At 40.1% G+C, this 8,411-nt stretch overlaps 1 protein-coding gene across 1 annotated transcript in view; it reads left to right on the plus strand.

Moving 5' to 3' along the window:
* The window catches only part of LOC129667897 (leukocyte immunoglobulin-like receptor subfamily B member 3), a 294,716-nt gene that overhangs the window by 104,158 nt on the left and 182,147 nt on the right, over positions 1–8,411 (plus strand). The window lies entirely within an intron of this gene.

The raw sequence follows: 8,411 nt of genomic DNA on the forward strand, positions 1-8,411 counted from the left end.
TCAATGAAGTTTGCTAAACTGGCTCAGGCAAACATATTAGTAAACATTGCCCACTGATTACAGTGTTCTGAAGGACACAGGTAACAGCCAGAGGAAGGCCAGTATAAGGGGCTGGATGACATTTGTCAGGGTCCCCAGCCAAAGCTTTCAAGGAGTTGGGGTACTCTATTTTCTTGGCATGTGGAAGTAATCATGTTGACAAACAGGACAATTCCTCCAAACCCCATACTTTGGGGTGGGATTCTAAGAAGGCTTCTTTAGATGGGCATGGGTGATTGTACTTCTGGCCACCAGTGACCCTCTGGAGTAACAGCTCTTCTTCCCTTTCTGGGAGTCAAGTGGAAGTGGGACTGATAATTCCCAAAGTCTCAAACAAGGTCGGCTCCTGTAGCAGTGAGACCTTCAGTATTGTGGTTGCCTTGGCCAATCCCCCAGATGATCTTAAGACAAGGTGTAGTTGGATTTGCCTTATCTTTGTCATATACTCCCAAGAGGTATCAGGAATCAAGGCCAAATATTTTGGCCTTGTGTCACTGTGGACATAACAGAAAGCCAGAGACCATTCGTAAACCCTCAATTTCACATGGGTGGGATGTAGCCTAGTTTGCAAAGTCCTTGCCTAACATGTACAAGGCCTTCAGTTCAACACCCCAGAACCACATAAATCAGGCATGGGAGTACATGCTTGTAATCCAGAACTTCAGAGGTTCAAAGTCATCTTTGAACACAGTTCAAGGCTAGCCTGTGCCACATGAGAACTTATCTAATGAAAATGCAGTTTATACTTTTTATATCTTCTTTATAGGAAATAGCAACATATTTCACCTGATGCGGCTGGCTTGGGAAATGACTGGCATCTTACAGTCACCTGAGGGTGCTGGCTAAAGAGTCTGACTCACCAACCCACCATCAGCCAATTAAGTTAAAATCTCAGAGGATGAGCACAGTACTTAAGTATTCACGGCTGAATTAAGTATTCACTTAATTTTGTACCATCTTTCCACCCTGGCAGCAGGGCTCCAGGAGAGAAGGCTGTTCCATATCTCAGTCCCACGGAGAAAACTTCATGCAGCCATACCCTGGGCCCCGGTTGTCTGCAAGCAAGGAGGGAACCCCAGCAGAGGGGAGGCTGGTATTGTGTCATGTTGAAAGGGTTAGACTAACTTTGTAACCTGTATGTCTTCTAAAGCCTATAGCTTTGAGTTTTAGGTTCAGGTTAAGGTAAAGCCTCTTAGTACCTTTCCAGAGAATGGAGGAATGTGAGCCTATCTGTGAGGACAGATATAAAAAAAGGCGAGCAAACAATGACCTTCACTCAGCAAAAAAAAGGACCAGACCCTTGTGTTTGAGATAGCATTTCTTAGCAACGAACCCAGACTTCTTCTGAGTAGCTTTTGACCTGCATCCCAAAGTCTGCACACCTAATCTTCAAGGATGAGCTAACCACCCCCACCTTCAATTGCAGCTGCATCCACACTTGGCAGGACTGGCCAAGCTTGAGCACCTAAGACTAACCAGTTATCATACTTTATAGCTTCCTCATCCAATCCTAAATTGCCAAGACTGCAACTTCAAATCTCCCGCACTTTTTTTTTTTTTTTTAAACCTAAAGGCCTTTGTCTCCGGGTGCCACTCTTTGCTGACCGGCAGGGGTGACCCCATTGCGCAATGGTTAATAAACCTCTTGCTTTTGCAATGAGTCTTGGTCTGGGGGAGTTTTTGGGAAGGGCTCGATCTTGAACTCCTGAGCTGTGAGACCCCAGGTCTTACAATGTGTCTGCCTCTGCCGGCTCTCAGGTGAATAAACTCCTGTTTATTGTTTGGGAGTTCTTCTAAACATGAGAAGCTGCTGTGAGGCTTCTAGAAGAATTTTTTTTTTTTTTTGCACACCTAAAGCTGAGCCGTCCTCTTCTAAGACCTGTAATTCCATTATGTAGTTTAAGTTAAAATTTTGTTTTGAAAGCCATTAATTTCACAATCCATAAAAATATAACTTTTTTTTCTTTTTACAATTTTGGGGTTCACAGTAAGATCAAATATCCTGCAACACTGTTTCCAGTAGTTAACCCATGTATTTACTTTGCATACAGAGAAATCAAGAGAACAAATGTTATCTGCCTTGCCTCAAATCACTAACCAAATCCTGTGCAGTGTAGGAATTGGACTAGAGCCTGTCTCTTGATTTCTAGTCCAAAGTTCTTATGAGACCAGTGATTCTTTTTTACTTTTTTATTTTTATTTTTTAAAATTCTTTATTAATTACATTTTATTCACTTTGTATCCCCCCTGTGATTTTCTCTCTCCTCTTGTCCCAATCCCTCCATTCCTCCACCCTCTGCATGCATGCCCCTCCCCAAGTCCACTGATAGGGGAGGTCTTCTTTTCCTTCCTTCTGATCCTAGTCAATTAGGTCTCATCAGGAGAGGCTGCATTGTCTTCTGTGGCCTGGTAATACTGCTTCCCCCTCAGGGGGAAGTAATTAAAGAACAGGCCAATCAGTTCATGTCAGAGACAGTTCCTGTTCCTATTACAATGGAACCCACTTGGATACTGAACTGCCATGGGCTACATCTGTGCAGGAGTCCTTGGTTATCTCCATGCATGGTCCTTGGCTGGAGTCTCAGAAAAGACCCCTGTGCTCAGATTTTTTGGTTCTGTTGCTCTCCTTGCGGAGTTCCCGTCTTCTCCAGATCTTACTATTTCCCACTTCTTTCCTAAGATTCCCTGTACTCTGCCCAAAGGTTGCCCATAAGTCTCAGCATCTGCATTGATAATCTGCAGGGCAGAGCCTTTCAGAGGTCCTCTGTGTCAGGCTCCTGACATGTTCCCTCTTTTCTTCTTCTTCTGATGTCCATCCTCTTTGCCTTTCTGGATAGGGATTGAGCAAAAATATGACGTTTTAAAGGAACTTTGAAAAACAAATTTCATATAAGTATACACTGTATTTTGGTCATGATGGTTCCTACTCCTTACCTTTAAGTCCTCAATCTATCTCCCAACTTGATGTCCTTTTTAACACTCATGGGTGTGGGGCCAGCCACTGGAGTGTGGTTGACCTAGCAAGGGTCAAGCCCTTAAGAGAAAGCTTATTCTCCTTTCTCCAGGAGCCATCATCAGTTGGAAACTCCTCATCTAGAGTAGTCTTCCTCCATGTTGTAGTGTTGATTGTCTTGATCATGTCCAGGCAATCACAGCTGCTTAGGGTTCGTGAATACAGTGATCCAGTCCTGTTGTGTCCAGGGGACATCGTTTCACGGCAGTCTTCCGGACCTCTGGGTTTTTTTTTTCATTTATTTATTTATTTATTTATCTATCCATCTATTTATTTATTTATTTATTTATTTATTTATTTATTTATTTATTTATTTATTTATTTATTTATCTATCTATCTATCTTTGCACCACTGTGTTGTACCTGAGCCTTGAGATGGTGAGAATGTGCATGTGTGTCTTTGTATTTTTCACATGGCCTCATACTCTGGGATGCTCTCGGCAAAACATCTTGACAGGAATCAGAAAAAAAATCATGACTTTTCAGTTAGTCTCAGGAAATGGACTCAGGTTTCAGTCAGGTTTCAAGCCCACCTTTTGGGGATTCCCCAAGGTGGGGCTTATTTCTTGTTTAGGATTTCTTCACCGGCTTTTGACTTGCTGTCTGAATCTCCTCAGGTGTTAATGGGTCATCCCTGAGTGGTCTAAAGAGCTAACATCTTTGACAGATTTTTTTCTTTGAAAATTTATCATTTCAGGTAATATGCAAAGTAATGGGTTTCATTATGGGAACTTTATATAAATGTGTGACTCTGTTCTCATCCATTCTCTCTTTAACTGCTCTTCCATTTTCTCCCACCACTGCTTCTCACTGCTCCTTTCTCTCCTAAATAGTTCTGGCATCACCTTTCAACTCACATGGATTCCATTACCCTCTTTCCTTTAAAATCTCTTCTTCATTTCTCATGTTGTCCTTTCTATTTTCCTGACTTCCACAGAAACATTAACATATATAATTTTAAATCTAGATTTCATGTACCAGAGAATATAGAAAAACAGGCAGAATTTGTCTTTATGAATCCGGCTTATTTTGCTTAACACAATTCACTTTCCTGCCAGGGTCATGATTTGTCTGCAAGTATGTATGTACACCATACATATTACTGGTATCCATGGAGATCAGAAGAGGGTGTCAGGTACCCTGGAACTGGAGTTACAGGTGGTTATAAGCCACCAAGTGGATGCTGGTTTCCAGCAAGAGCAGCAAGTATTCTTAACCAGTGAGCCATCTCTTCACCCTTCTGAATTGCGTTGATTTGTGTATGTTGGATAAACCCTGCATCCTTGGAATGACATCACACTGCTTTTCATGGATTATTTTCTTAATGTGTTGTTCAATGTGCAAGAATGTTTACCAGGATTATTTTCTTCATTGGTTCATCAGAGAAACTGGTTTGTAGTTCTTAATTTTGTTGTGCTCTTGTTTTCATGTCTAGCAGTGTCATATGGCCCTGGTGCTGACCTCTAGCCATTTGGTTGAGTCTGTTATTAGCAGGATTGGTGGTTTCTGATGTTTATAGGTCTCTGGAGTTGTAGGTGGAGCTCATGGTTCCTGATGGCCTTAGTCCACTGGTTTTCCTGTGGCTCCCTGATCTGTGCTGGTCTCTAGGGTACAGATCAGTGTGGTCCCAAGAAATGGGTGGGTCCCAGGAAATGGCTTTGTTTTCATGTCTGGATCAAGCTCTGAAAAATGAGTTGGTCATGTTCTTTCCCTAACTGACTTGTTGCTCATTTTATATATTTTTAAATTAAATTTGTTCTTTGATATGCTCATATGTGTAACATACATGTGTAAACATACATTCTGATTACTCTCTACACTCCTGTTTCTCATCTCCCTCCCACTCACATCCTTTTTTTCTTACAAGTATCTTTTCTGTATTCATTTATTTTGTTTTTTTAAATTACTGCTTTGATATAATTGATTGTTATGAATCTATTGAACTTTATACCTTCCTAATTTAATTTTGGTAGAACACATGTATCTAGGAATTTATCCATTTCTTCTGGATTTTTAGCTTTATGTTTTTAATATTAAATTTTATTTTTCACTAGAAGATCATGCTTGGTTTTTTAAATTTTTGGTTGATTTTTGTTATTTGAAAGTTTCATGCACAGATATAACATTCTGATTATTTTCTTCCCCTTCTGTCTTACCAATCTTCCTTCATTACTCCAAGTACTCTTTTCTGGATTCATGGCTTTGACTTTCTTCTGTTTTTAAAAAAGGACTTTTATGTTTTCTATACTGATGTTCTGTATCTTATTGGGATCTGTATGTCCTTTCCCTTTGAAAGTAGGCAGGGATGTAGGGAGGACCAGAAGGAATTAGTAGAGAGAAATGTCTCCAACTCTATTAATTGGGTCTTCTTTCTCTTGGTTAGTTTGGCTAGGTATTTGTCAAATATTCCCACTATCACCCCTCCCCCCCCCAAGAATCAGTTCTGTTGGATTCTATGTTTCAATTTTCATTTCATTGATTCCTGTCTTAAACTTTATTGCTTGTTGCTTTCTATTGCTTTTGTGTTGAACTTCTTTTCTAAGACTCTGAGGTACGTAACCATGTTGAGATATTTCTGGGTTTTAAGATGTAAATATTCATCACTATAAACTTTGTTAAAACTTCTTGGCTTTATCAATAGCCTATAGTTCAGAGGTTAAAAAGTAGTCACTGTGCCAACAAGAAGGTAACTAGATGAAGGCCTTTGAGGGTTACACCTGCCTTTTCTCCAGCCTGCTTTACTTTCTTTTTGTCTGCTGTCATGTAGACTACCTCATAATTCTCCTGCCACCACAGCACCAGCACATTTCTACCCTGCCTTCCTTGCCATGCTAGACTAACACTTCTCAAAACATGGCCTCCATTTTCTAAGTTGTGAAACATATTGTCATGCAATGAGAAAAGTTACTAGTAAAGAAGATTCATTTGTTCACATCAGGGAAAGAAAGTAGGTAAGCTTGATTGCATAATTACTTTACAATAATATGTGTATCAAAAAGAGTATGACTTGTGAGTCCCTTCCCTTCCCTGACTGAGTGCTGATTTGGCTGGTTTTATGTAGCCCAGTGCAGGTAACTACAGTTGTAAGTTAATGACTGCAGGGGTTGTGCTGAGCCTAGTGAATGGTAGTGTGTAGCCTGTTTACCCTCCATTTTGGTTCTTACACACTTCCTGTTCTCCTATTAACAGTGCTAAAAGAACCAGATAGAGTTGTTCCTTGGATGGATAGGGTGCTGGTTCCTGGAACTGCTTAGACACTGAACTTGGTGGCTGCTCAGGACCTTAAATGGAATGGCATGGTGTTTGCACATAACAGGGTCTTTTCTGAGATGGACACTCAACCAAAGACCATGAGTGGATATAACCTAGAACCTCTGCTCGGATGTGACCCGTGATAGCTCAGTAACCAATTGGTTTCCCATAGTAAGGGGAACAAGGACTATTTTTAACAGGAACTCAATGACTGGCTCTTTGACCTCCCCATCCCACAAGGGAGGAGCAGTACTATTAGGCCACAGAGGAGGACTTTGCAGCCAGTCCTGAAAATACCTGACAAAACGGAGTCATATGAAAGGGGAGGAGGTCCTCCCCTATCAGTGGACTTGGAAAGGGGCAGGGAGGAGATGAGGGAGGGAGGGTCGGATTGGGGAGGGAATGAGGGATCGGGATACAGCTGGGATACAGAATTAACAAAATGTAACTAATAAGAAAAATAAAATAAAAAAAAAACAACCATTGATTATATTATCTCCTACCTTAGCAAAGCTAGGATAACAGGTTTGTGCCACCAGAGTTGGAAAGAGTTTCTTTTGTGTGGTCTTTTACAACTGTGTTTTGTAGACATAATGAATAAGGGTGTTAAACCCTGTATCCTTTATCCATGAAAACAATGACTCATTTAGGTATATACCTGGGGAAAATGGTCAAAACATGTGTTTTACAGCAGATGAAAACAATAGGTTTGGTGATGAGCCCTCATATCATGTGGAACAATGTAAGAGGTCTTGGATATTAAGAATTTGCTTTTAATTTTAGCCTTAAGGATGTAACAACCATGGTAGACAAGAGCTTACTCTCCAGCTGTATTCATGTTCTAGATAGTTTGTCAGTGTATGTATGCACACGTAAAACAGAACTTCCAATCTGTAGAGCCAGAGTTATAGTGAGCCACAACCTGGTGCAGGTGCTGGGATTTGGACTTGGGTTCTATGAAAGAGCAGCAAGTGCTCTTAGCTACTGAACAAGTTTTTCAGTTCTTTAAAAATTAAATTATTTAAAATTTTTTTTATGTGAATGTGTGTGTATTTCTGTGTATATACCATGTGTATGTATATGCCCACAGCAGCCCGAAAAGGGCATTGGATTGTCTGGAGCTGGAGATGGTTGTGAACTATCTAATATGGGTACTGGGAACCAAACTTAGGTCCTCAAGGGGAGCAGCAATCACACTTAATCTGCTAAGCACCATTCTACCCTATATTATTTCTTAATTTGTTTTATATAACATATTGCCATACTTGTAGATCAATAAGATCTGGTATGCTCTTGTTACAAGACCAGCAATGTTTTACCCAAAGATGCTTATGGATAATGAACAATTCTTTCAATAACCGACTTGCTCTTTAATGCTGAAATCTATCCTTTGCCAAGATACAGTTTCTTCAGCTAGAGTTTAATGTAAAGGCCTTTAGGGTGAAACTGAGGATTGATGAATTAAAGAAGTTTAAATTTCAACTAAAGACCCTTCCAGAATTCAGAGATGACCTACCTCATGCTGTGAGGTAGATGAGGCTAATGCCATGAAACTGGCAGATATTCTGATCAAGAAATTTCCAAGCAAAAGGCTCATGAACCTGCCCATCTTGGACAAGATAAAGAGCACAGAATTGTCTCAGCTTTCTAGTGAGTGTATTGATAGGTTGTGACAAGGGTTAAGAGTTTCTAGAGATTTTCTTTAAAGATTTAGATCTCATCTCTTATAGGCCACAGGGTCTGTTTTATAACTATATAATTTTAAAAAATTGATACAATTATACATTTATGGAGCACAACAATTACACACATTTGTATTTTGAAAATGACCAAGGTACATTACCAATCTCATTCTATGAAGCAACAGTCACCCTGATACCTAAACCACACAAAGACCCAACAAAAAAAGAGAACTTCAGACCTATCTCTCTTATGAACATTGACGCAAAAATACTCAATAAAATACTTGCAAACTGAATCCAAGAACACATCAAAGATATCATCCACCACGACCAAGTAGGCTTCATCCCAGGCATGCAAGGGTGGTTCAACATACGGAAATCCATCAATGTAATCCACCACATAAACAAACATTTGACAAAGTCCA

Source organism: Psammomys obesus, unplaced genomic scaffold (assembly GCF_907164565.1).
Source record: "Psammomys obesus unplaced genomic scaffold, mPsaObe1.curated_primary_1811, whole genome shotgun sequence".
NCBI lineage: Eukaryota > Metazoa > Chordata > Mammalia > Rodentia > Muridae > Psammomys > Psammomys obesus.